The 12353-nt window shown below is 40.2% G+C and overlaps 1 long non-coding RNA gene across 1 annotated transcript in view; it reads left to right on the forward strand.

Annotated features, from left to right (window-relative positions):
• The window catches only part of LOC121816268 (uncharacterized), a 39535-nt gene extending 33226 nt beyond the window's left edge, over positions 1 to 6309 (forward strand). The window contains exons 2-4 of the long non-coding RNA XR_006055788.2: positions 3243 to 3302; positions 4058 to 4205; positions 5476 to 6309. This is a non-coding gene — a long non-coding RNA (uncharacterized LOC121816268). The remainder of the gene's footprint in view (positions 1 to 3242; positions 3303 to 4057; positions 4206 to 5475) is intronic.
• Positions 6310 to 12353: the final 6044 nt, after the last annotated feature.

A 12353-nucleotide genomic window follows, 5' to 3' on the forward strand; every position in this document is an offset into this window, starting at 1 on the left:
TTGCAAGCTCATGTTTTGATTTACATAAATTAACGCCTTATATTTTTCCATAATACTTCCTGATGAAATTTCATTTGGTACTTGATGACGAAGCTTACTTGGAGAGTCATGAATCCAGTTCCATAATTATTGATTTTCTAAATAGAACAGTTGGCAGCTCTTTCTTAGCACTGATGACATTTGGGTGATCCTAAATCAATCAGGATATAAATACTAACCTATAAACAATAGAGGTGTGACTATAATTTTATATCAAAGAATGTTTGGTTTAATTGAAACGCTGAAATATTAGATGGTCTTTGCTGAGCGGCAAAATATACTGTAGGGTTTGAGGTCATCAGTTCTGAAATAAATTTCCTGGGTTGAGATCCTGTTTCTGTCGTACAGGCTCTGTGACTTTGGGGATGTAACTCAATCTCTATATTCCTCAGTATTTTCATATGCAAAATAGAGATTAAAATACCTCCCTTGTTTAGGTCTCATGAGAGTAAAGGTTATTACTATACACAAGTCACTCCTAAAGTGACTAAATAAGTTAATGAGTATTTGCTGTTATTTTAAAACTTTCTCTGGTCCTAAAAATTAAACTGCCCAGAGACTCCCTACTAATGTCAAAGCCAACTGAAGATAAACTATTTGTAGTCCTGAAAAACACGTTAATGTTTGACTAAATGGTATTTTACTTGCCACCTGATGATGCAAAATTTGATCATATGGTCAATACATCCTCCCATAATTAAGGACAGAGAACATCGAAAGGAACCATATTTTCCTAAGCCTGATGTAAGGATGAATACTTCTTGCTTTGAATGGGCTCCACCTGAGGTTCTTTTTGTTTTAAAAGATAATATATTTAAAAGCAGTTTCAGTTTTGCAACTAAATTGAGAAGAAGATAGAGATTTCCCATATACCCTCAGCTCCACAAATTCTTAGACCTCACCATCAACATTGCCACTGCAGAATGGTCCTTTTCATGGCTCAGAGGTTAAAGCGTCTGCCTGCAATGCGGGAGATCCGGGTTCGATCCCTGGGCCGGAAAGATCCCCTGGAGAAGGAAATGGCAACCCACTCTAGTACTCTTGCCTGGAGAATCCCATGGACAGAGGAGCTTGGTGGGCTACAGTCCACGGGCTCGCAAAGAGTTGGACACGACTGAGCGACTTCACTTCATTCTTTTAAAACCGAGGATGAACCTACTTTTCTTTTTTTAATGTACTAGGGAAAGACAAAACAAAATTAAAGTCCCCTCGTGGTGTTGCAGCCACTTGTTCCGGGAAACAAACTCACTCAGAAGGACAATGCAGACAGTGGAGTGCAGTTTATTACACCAGCGGGTCCAAGGCAGAATCTTCTCTTAGCCAAGGACCCCAACCAGCATTTGCAAAAATCTTTTATACCCCATGTGTACGTGTCTGAACCCACCACTCCAAATTCCTTGAGACTTACATAAACCAAGGAAAATACAATCCCAATACCCCCATCATTCACATGCTACGTGCTCATGTGCTCAAACAGTCAAACAATTAGCCAATAATCAATAAACCCGAGGTTACACACTGATTGATACAGAAAAATTTATGGCCTGCCTCGAGGAAGGGGTGATTAGTGTATGTTTTCTCTTAGGCGATGAGTAACCTAGATACGATCTTCAAGGTTCCCCTCTCTGGAGGGGGTCTTATCCTTCTGTTGTTATTTTCATAGGCACTAAACACAGAATTGGTGATGGACAGGGAGGCCTGGCATGCTGCGATTCATGGGGTCGCAAAGAGTCAGACACGACTGAGCGACTGAACTGAACTGAACTGAAACAGAGTTCAGAGTCCATTGGAAAGGTGGCTGAGCATGATCAGCATGAACAGGCCTAAAATGGAGTACAGGCCCTATGAATTCCTTCTTCAGCATCACCGACTGGATGGACATGAGTTTGAGTAAGCTCCAGGAGTTGGTGATGGACAGGGAGGCCTGGCGTGATGCAGTCTCTGGGGTCGCAAAGAGTCGGACACGACTGAGCTACTGAACTGAACTGAAAGTCCATTCAATGCCCCTGTAACGCACGTAGCTCCTCTTCTCACTTTCTTTTCTGCTCTTGAACGTTCTCAGTGGAAAAATATCCTTTATCAGAAGCAAAAACAGTCTTAATATTTGGGTGCGGGCTGTGAGAACTTTGTTTACAAAGAATTTGTTTTACTTCCCGCTTCCTGTAGATGGAGCTAAATCCTCAAGTATGTGTTCTGTGTTTGCACATCTAAATTCCTGAGGAGGAACTCTTTGGAAGGCAATGTTGTCTGAAGATTCTTCATCGCTTTTACTGGAAGTAGTTCTACAATGTGCAAGTTCAGTGCTTTAAAAAAAAAAGCATTTTTGAGACACAAGCCCTGTGCCTCCTTCCTCTTTGCAGGGAGCCAGTCTTAAATAGCAATGGCCAGACCTTTCCCTCCAAGGAGCAAGTGTCTTTTAATTTTATGGCTGCAGTCACCGTCTGCAGTGATTTTGGAGCCTCCCAAAGTAAAATCTGTCACCGCTTTCATTTTTTTCCCCATCATGATAGTAGCTTGTTGCTACTGTTTTATATTTCTGTGTTTTGAGAAAAATTAAACTGCCCATTATTCATTGTCCTTTTCTACGGGTATTTCCTATGTCCTGGTCTCCTCACTTGCTCTGTGTGGTTGAATGACCATATATAACAAGTTGTGGTGACCTCTCAGTATTTCAATCAGTTAATAAACATTGCATATCTGGGGACAGAGAGATGCACTTGATTACTTTCTCACATGGTTTCAAAAGGATGTGAGAACACAATGTGTCAGACCAACAGGAAACTTAAAAAAGGAAACAGAAAAAAATGTTTTAAAGGATCTGATTGTGTCCATACCAAGTTCATAGCCCTGTATTTGTTCATTGATTCCAAAACCAGGAAGAGAAACGTTATACCTTAAAAAGGAAAAGAAAAAGCCTCATAATATTGAAAGGATTTTAAATATCATTATTAAGATAGAAAATATTTTGATTAAATGAATTTTCCCATGTCTTAAATGTTTTTTTAATTTACCCAACAGGTCATTGAGTACAGTTTAAGAACCTTTCAAAAAGTTTTTAAGATGTTTTAGTATTTTTTTCCTATTAGTGTCCAGATTTGTAGCTAGGCTAAGTCAGAGGCAGAATAAAAAATGAACCAATGCTTTTAATTGTAACCTAAAATGTTATCTTGAACTTAAGACATTGTAATTATTTTGAATTTCAGGAAAATGCTCACAGAATTAAAGGCTACACAAGAGCCATAACGTTTTTAACATGTAACAAGGTAAATTTCATGCTCCACATTTTAAAGCTACCTGTTAAAGACTTTACCCTCTTATATACCTTTTAATTCTCTAAAGCTAGGACATTTTCAATAATCAAACATAGTTTTTTGGGGAGATTAATATGTGAATTTGCAGGTTGGGTTAATTTCACTAATATCTGAGTTTAAAGTTTATGTCTCAAATAATTCTCAAAATATTGGCTTACTCAATTTCATATATTTGTTAGCATTCAGATGTATCATTTACTATAGTTTTCAGAGTTTAGAGGATTAAAGAAAAGAAATGATACTAAAGAGGTAAATTATAAAATTAGTGGTTCTCAAAACAATATCCATGTTTATTCCTTTAAAAAATGATATAACTTTTCTCAAAGTTACATTTACTGCTATACAAGCTATCTCTTGTTTTGATTTATTAGGAGGATATTAAAGGCATTTTCTTTTTTATGCAGTTTTCTTAAGACGCCTTTAAAACAAATGACTTTCTGGTCTGTGCCTCTTTCCAAGTCAGATACTGATTTAATATTGATTTGCAGAAGGGACTCCATTACAAAAACCTTTTGTAATTGTCCAAATTCCCTGTGTTTAGGAAGCTTTTGAGACAACCAGGAATAAGCAGTTTCTGTAATGGTTGGAGAGAATTGCATGGTGCAGAAAATAAAGGCTTGTCTGTTGACTCAGGCTTGTGTATGAGTTAGTATATAATTTACTAATTAAAAAAGATGTTAACCATGAGTTGTATTGTTGCTTTCTAGATTAAAAAGAAAACAAACTGCCAGCAACTCTAGTTCTTTTTTTCCCTGTGAGAACACTGTCAGCCCACTGTGGAACTGAAATTCCATAAGATGAAGAAATTTAAGTTGATTTTATGTGCCATAAAGTTTATGAAAAAACTCTTCACAGGTAAACATTATACTGGATTCTGAAACATTGAAAGGATGCCAACTGACAGAGATTTGTAAAGATAGTTGAACATGTTATCTTTGCATAGGTAGCAATAGTATATTTACATTTTTAAATGGGTGCCAGAAACTAGGGGTGGAGGGTGGTGGAAGAAATGGGGAAGTACTGGTCAAAGGGTAAAACATTTCCAGTTAAAAGATGGGTGAGTTCTGGATCCAGTATACAGCATGGTGACTGTAGTTACTTATACTGTGTGGTGTACTTGAAAGTTGCTAAGAGAGTAAATTTTAGATGCTCTCCTCTCTCACACACACAATGGTAACTGTGTGATGTGATGGAGGTGTTCCTTGTTGATAAGGTGGTCATTTTGCAACAACGTCAGGTCATCACATTGTACACCTTAGACTTGTAGAGTGTTATATCTCAATTATATCTCCATAAAGCTGGAAAAAGAGAAGAATAATTTGAATATATACTTTCTTATGGGTTAGGTGTTTTACAGTTGGTCATGCTCAAGTCTGTTGTTTCCAGCTCTCCCCTGGCTTAAGACCCTCTGCGGGCAAAGGGGAATAACTGAGTTAGGGTAATGGGTTTCCAGGGTCGTCTTGCCTGTTACCTTATTTAATAAGGTTTGGCTGTGCAGTCACTAGTTGGATTCAATTACGTCTCTTCCTGACATTTTCATTCATTTGATTGCCTAGACCTAGTATGTGAGGGAAGACGAGGTCTGGGGCCAGGACTATTTTCCTTTTAAAGCATCAGTGCTGATCAGATTTAAATATTTGCTTTCCCCCTCTCCTGCTACCAACCCCACCACCTTGGCCATATCTAAGTCAACCAAATATGCTCTCAAAAATTTTTTTTAAAGGTTTTTTTTTGATATGGGCCATTTTAAAAGTCTTAATTAAATTTGCTATGATATTGCTGGGTTTTTTTGTTTTTTTTTTTGTTTTTTTAATGTTTTGGGTTTTTGGCTCTGAGGCATGCAGGAGCTTAGCTTCCTGACCTGGGATAGAAGCAGCACCTCTTGCACTGGAAGGCGAAGTCTCAACCACTGGACCACCAGGGAAGTCCCTCTTTCCCGTAAAATTCGTGAAAGCCCCCAAATAATTAAGAAAGGCACACGTTCAAACCTACTGACTCATCTATAAATTGTTCAGGTAGAAAAGCGTCTTTTATTCATTCAGAAAGCATGGAAGGCAGTTCTAGCAAGGAAGCCACCTTGATCCTAAGGGGCCCCTCGATGCATTTCTCTCTTTTCCTTATCTAGGTTCTATAGCTGTCAACGGAAAACTGTCACCTGCCAGAACAGATGTTACAGCCATCAAGCCACTGCAGACACTCCAGCGGGGCACCCTGAGGGGACTCAGGAGGAGAAAGAACCAGACGCTGGCCCCAGATGGCTGAGGGTACATCAAAGGAATGACTTCCGTGAGGCCAGACTCTTGCAACTTCCTGTACACAGAAAAATGCAAAACGCCTTTCCTTGAAATGTCCGGTTTTCTTTACTTAACAGTAATCCCTTGATGTTCTAACTACCTGGTCTTTGTTGCAAAAACTCCTATGTGTCCTGGCTTCTCCCTTACCTCTTTGGGGCAGTTCTTTAGGATAGCTGTCCCCAACCATTTTGGTCCCAGTGACTGGTTGTGTGGAAGACAATTTTTCCATGGCCCAGGGCTGGGGGGATGATTTTGCAATGATTCAAGTGCATTATATTTGTTATGTGTGTGAGCGTGCTACGTTGATTCAGTTGTGTCCAACTCTTTGCAACCTCATGGACTGTAGCCCACCAGGCTCTTCTGTCCATGGGATTCTAAGGCAAGGATCCTGGAGTGGGTTGTCATGCCCTCCTCCAGGGGATTTTCCCAACCCAGGGATTTAACCTGCATCTCCTTCACTGCAGGCAGGTTCTTTACCACTAGCACCACCTGGAAAGCCCACATGTATCATGCACTTTATTTCTGTTATTATCACATCAGCTCTATCTCAGATCATCAGGCATTAGATCCCAGAGGTTGAGTACCCTTGCCTTAGAGTTATCTGAAGGGCTGCTTCAGGGGCTTAAGTCCTCAGCTTTGCTTGCCAAATAAAACATGTATCTCAACTTTTAGGTCATGTATTTTTTTTTTTTTTTCCAGTTGACATAGTGCCCACTATGCCCAGGCAGGAGGCTGGTGGGAGAATGAAGGAAAAAATAAAGCAGATCACAGGCCTAATCATGCAACCAATCTGAACTGCATAACCTGACAGACACTCACTGTTTTACAGGCACATGAAACAATAAGCCTGCATTTCCTGGGTAGGTCCTACCTCATCTGTGTTGCGATTAAATCACAGACTGTTATGGATCTGAGAGTTCAGGGCAGTGAGGCTGGTATTTAGTGGAAGCCCCTGAGTCTTTCAGCAGAACTCTGCCATGGATGTCGGTGATGGCACCAGCCCCTTATGAACTAAACTAAATGTGGATTTCATTTTAAAACAGTCTTGTTTTGCATGTCATGCTCTTTTAGTCCCATCTTAGCTATCAGCGGTTCCAGTAATTAGCTGCCTGCTCACTCCAAGCATTGCAATATGATTATACAACATTTATAAAATTTGGAACCCATCCTGTCCTCCACTCAAAGCAAGACTTCAGGATTTAAAGATGCCTTCTTGTGTATCATATCATCTTTGGTGTGTGCAATGGGCAGGTCCTTGTGTGGTTTCTATAAATTCACCTAAATGGGGGACTTTTCTAGAAGAGTTTCCTTCACGCTGCCTTCTGTGAAGAGTGATGGAAGAATACAGTTAATTTTGTGAGTACAAGAATCATAAAAATGTCACTGACATGAAATTGCCTTTTTGTTTACATTAAAAGGGACAAATATTCTTCCCTCTCTAGAAACTTAATTAGAACATCTTCAAAGACCCTGAAAGAGACATAATTTCAGGAACTTTCAAGTAGTGAGTAATGGAGGTTTCCTTTATTTATTCCTTTGATTAATTCTACCCAAAGTGCATCCCCCCCCCCAGAAGATATTTTCTTTGTTCTTTGTTCATTAGCAAATCTTTATTCATCGTGACTCGGAATCCAGTCACTCCTCTTGCAGAGCTGTCTGTGTTCCCTCAGTTTCCTTGGCACAGTGGATGCACACGCGTGTGTAACACTCATAGTGTCATTCTAGGAATGGCCTCTTACTCTATAAGTGGCAAGAAACAGAGTAAGGCTATGTAGCCACGGAACCCACTTTATTTTATAGCCTTTAGCTTCCTGAAGAAAGTCCAGAAATGAGGCTGGGACTTCATTTGGAACACTAGGTAAGTAGAGTTCAAATGGTCCACTTATTTATATCAACAAATTCAATCCAGGCATCTCAAAAAATCTCCAAACAATAAATGCTTGAGAGGATGTGGAGAAGAGGGAGCCCTTCCTGCGCTATTGGTGGGAATGTCAGTTGGTACGGTGACTATGGAGAACAGTGTGATGGTTCTTTAACAGACTGAAAACAGAGCTACTGTATGATCCAGCAGTCCCACTCCTGGGTGTGAAAGTGAAAGTTGCTCAGTTGTGTCTGACTCTTTGTGACCCCATGGGCTGTACAGTCCATGGAATTCTTCCAGGCCAGAATACTGGAGTGGGTAGCCTTTCCCTTCTCCAAGGGGTCTTCCCAACCCAGGATCAAACCCAGGTCTCCCGCATTGCAGGCGGATTCTTTACCAGCTGAGCCACAAGGGAAGCCCAAGAATGCTGGAGTGGGTAGCCTATCCCTTCTTCAGCGGATCTTCCCGACCCAGGAATCAAACCAGGGTCACCTGCATTGCAGGTAGATTCTTTACCAACTGAGCTAGGAGGGAAGCCCTATACCTGGAGAAATCCATAATTAAAAAACTACATGCACCCCAGTGTTCACTGAAGCGCTATTTACAATAGCCTCTTTGGAGAAACGTGAAAATGTACCATTAAATGCTCACAACTTTACTTCCAGACCAGCATAGCTATCTTGGCATTTCTATTTACTGTAAATAGAGATCAGAAAACAATTTTGAAAGCTATTGGGAACAACAGGGGGAAAAAAGCACAGATATCCTTAAAACGGAAAATTAATGCAGTCACCTGATAGGCAACCTCAGAAATACCAGCAGAGGGCGCAACAGCCTGTTTTATAATGAGGGAGAAGCAATGCTCCGAAAACAACCTAAAATGGCATTTTCTCTCCTTGCTTATTAGTTCCTAATACACTAAAAAATGTAATGACTTTATTGACAGCAACATTTGAAACTAAAATCTCAGAAGTTGTAATAATTGTATTTGAGTCGTGAGAGGATTATTGTACGTAATATCTGACTTTTGGAACTAAAAGGGACTCTAGATCTTTCTGGTCCAATTTCTCTGTTTAAGGCCAGGGAGACTGAGGTTCTTAATCTTGAAGTTAAGATTCAAGGCAAGAGTTTTGATGGGAATTCTGGTCGTATTACAGAGTCCAAGACTGTGATTTGGCAACTCTGCTACTCAGCCAACTGTGGTTTTAGCCTAATAACTGCAGTTCGCCTGGATAGGGAACTGGATGGGTGGGTGGGATATGGGATCACTGAAGTCAAGAATATTTTTCAGCTGATGTTTATCTGTAGAATCTCCTTGTCTCTCTTATAAGAACATTTATATTTTCAGAGAAGTGGCATTTTCAGGGAGAACCTGCCATCCTCCTGTAACCTCTTCACCATTTTCTAAAGTATCTCTGTTTCCAGCTGTGACCGAGCAAAGTTGTTTTATCAAATGCTGTCTTTCCAGCCTCTGGTTATTTCTGCAGTAGTGGGGGAGGGATATTTCACACATTTGGTTTATACTAAGAAGATACTTCCTACAGCATTAACAAATATCCCGTAACAGGAATGAGCATGGAGACCAGGCTTTGGTTCTGTAGCAAGAATTCTCATGAAAGTTACGCTGCTATTCAGGAAGTGGAGGCTGACATAAAGCTACATTATTAACTCACAGAAGTAATGAAAGCTTGCATTCAAAAGCTTTGAATCATCTCCGAATCATCACTTGACCCCAAAACAAAAAAGAAAACTGACATGACAATCATGGACATTAAAATATTGAAAATTTATTTTGTAATTTACATTGTTTCTTCTTGCTAAAATTGTGAAGTGGCTTGAAAACTGTCTAAAGGACCATAAATGGTTCACACTGGGAATTATAGATTAGAAATTTTTGTTGAGAAGGTGAGAAGAGAGAGAATTTCTGGGAACCTGGCTATACTACAAGATCTGTCCATATTTGTTTCCTTTTATCGCAAAGAGTCGGACATGACTGAGCGACTGAACTGAACTGAACTGATCAGCAGGTCAGAGAAGGTGATGGCACCCCACTCCAGTACTCTTGCCTGGCAAATCCCTTGGATGGAAAAGCCTAGTGGGCTGCAGTCCATGGGGTCACGAAGAGTCGGACACGACTGAGCCACTTCCCTTTCACTTTTCAGTTTCCTGCATTGGAGAAGGAAATGGCAACGCACTCCAGTGTTCTTGCCTGGAGAATCCCAGGGACAGGGGAGCCTGATGGGCTACTGTCTATGGGGTCGCACAGAGTCGGACACGACTGAAGCGACTTAGCAGCAGCAGCAGCATCAGCAGGTATTACTTTCCATCAACCATTTAAAACGGGGATAATAGTTTAACGAAAAAATGACTTTCAATGTGTTATAGACAATACAAGGTAAATAAAACTTCAATCAAATATCTGATTGGAAAACTTTACAGAGACTCTTCTAAACATGATTTAAAAATACAGTTTCCTTTTGAAAGTATCTGAAAATCAAATTACCCAGATCATTACACATTTAACTTTAAGTTTCAGTTTGACAAAGTTTCTCTATTGGAATACATATTTTAGAAGTAAGATTAAATCAGTAAACAGATTAAATGAGTAAGCACTTTCCCCTTTGCCTGGCTCAGACAGCTTGTTACTATTATTTTAAAAATTTCCATTACACTGCAGCAAAATGACCATCCAGTTTTCAGCGTGTGCAACTTTTGAGCAGAAGGTTTTTTAGGTAAGAACTGAATGTCCTTTTTCTTATAAAAAGTAAGTGGTTTAATCACATGTTCTTTTGGAGACATCCAAGGTTTAGCATTTCATGGTTTTACCATCTTTGTCCAAATAAAGGAAATAAGGAACCTCTCTGGTTTCATTGTGAGAACTCTGGGTGAACAGCTATATATAACAACTTGACAACATTATTTGAAATTTCCGGAATTTTATTATAATATCTCTTTGAATTGGTGATGATCCCTGAGGACAGGACTATCCCCATGCTTATTCATTAGAAACTTTTCTGGATTAAATGCTGGCAAAAGTCTTCTTGGGAGCAGGGTCTGCATTATTTAAAAGGTCTCATAATCTATCCTCATGTCCAAATTTACACTGTTTTGCGAATCACATGCTTTCCTTTGGGTCAAGTTTAACTAGCCTTTTTTCTTTTTAAATGAATAGAAACCTAACAAGTAGAAAATCTGATGATGATTTTCATTGTATGAACCAAGAAAGTAATTTGAACCAAGTAGTATTAATAACTACAACAATTAATGCTCATTAATTATTATCTTTTTTCTTTTAGTGTCGACCTGTACTCAAAAGTTGCCAGATTTTCTAATTTATGGATTGAGATACATAAAAATGTGTCACAGCTAGTTGTGAGAAGCCCTCTGGGTCATAGTGTCCCCATTCAGGATAGGAGCTAGGCTGAATGAGAGGTGGGTTATTTTACCAGGTTGGATGGGGTGGACTGTCTAGAATGGTTCTTCTGGAGCCCAAAGGGGTAGTGAGCAAATCCAGGGCCCTAGCGTCCAGCAGGCAGGTTCACAAGGCCCCACCCCAAACACACGGGGTCTGATGTGAATTTTGATCTGAATTCAAAATTCAGATTTGGGTTATCTTTTCGGATTTTAGAAAGGAAAAACGTGGTGGATACAATGGATCATATGGTGTCCTGACCACCTTCCTACAGTCAGGTACACTAAGGATTCTGGAGCTAACTAAGGACAGTATACAGTTTATCCTCCCCTTGGGCCACCTGATGAGACTAGAGGAATTATGAAGGGTTTCTTTTTTTTTTTTCCTGTTGTTATTGTTGTTTGGTTGGTTGGTTGGTTGGTTTTGGCTACACAAAGTATAGGTGGATTCTTAGATCCCTGACCAGGGATGGAATTCATGCCCCGTGCAGTGGAAGTTGGAATTCTTGAGTTGTTTTTAAATCTTTATTCAATTTTTCACAATATTGCTTTATATTTTGTTTTTTTCGCCCTGAGGCACATGGGATCTCAGCTCCTAGACCAAGGATCAAGCCTGCATCTCCTGCATTGGAAGGCAAAGTCTTAACCATTAGACTGCCAGTTTCTGTTTGTTTGTTTGTTTTTAACGCATTATGGATTTTGAATTATGGATAGAAGATCATGGACCTGGATCCATGTGAAGCCTACTGATTAAATACAAACACTGAGAAAGTAAAACTTGTGATAACTCTTCCTGCAGTGGAGATGTGGGTACCAGGTAGGACCTGACAAGCACGCATCTCCACTCTGGGGAAGGCGTGTGCTTTGGGTGATGATGGGGCATTGCTGTCAGTAGTTATTTCCTTCAGTTCAGTTGAGTTCAGTCACTCAGTCATGTCCGACTCTTTGTGACCCCATGAACTGCAGCATGCCAGGCCTCCCTGTTCATCACCAATTCCCGGAGTCCACCCAAACCCGTGTCCATTGAGTTGGTGATGCCATCCAACCATCTCATCCTCTGTCGTCCCCTTCTCCTCCTGCCCTCGATCTTTCCCAGCATCAGGGTCTTTTCCAATGAGTCAGCTCTTTGCGTCAGGTGGCCAAATTATTGGAGTTTCAGCTTCAACATCAGTCCTTGCAATGAACACCTGGGATTGATCTTTAGGATGGACTGGTTGGATCTCCTTGCAGTCCAAGGGACTCTCAAGAGTCTTCTCCAACACCACAGTTCAAAAGCATCAATTCTTTGGTGCTCAGCTTTCTTTATAGTCCAACTCTCACATCCATACATGACCACTGGAAAAACCATAGCCTTGATGAGACGGACCTTTGTTGGTAAAGTAATGTCTCTGCTTTTTAATATGCTGTCTGAAAGTAAAAGTGAAGTCACTCAGTCAT

Source organism: Ovis aries, chromosome 13 (genome assembly GCF_016772045.2).
Source record: "Ovis aries strain OAR_USU_Benz2616 breed Rambouillet chromosome 13, ARS-UI_Ramb_v3.0, whole genome shotgun sequence".
Taxonomy (NCBI): domain Eukaryota; kingdom Metazoa; phylum Chordata; class Mammalia; order Artiodactyla; family Bovidae; genus Ovis; species Ovis aries.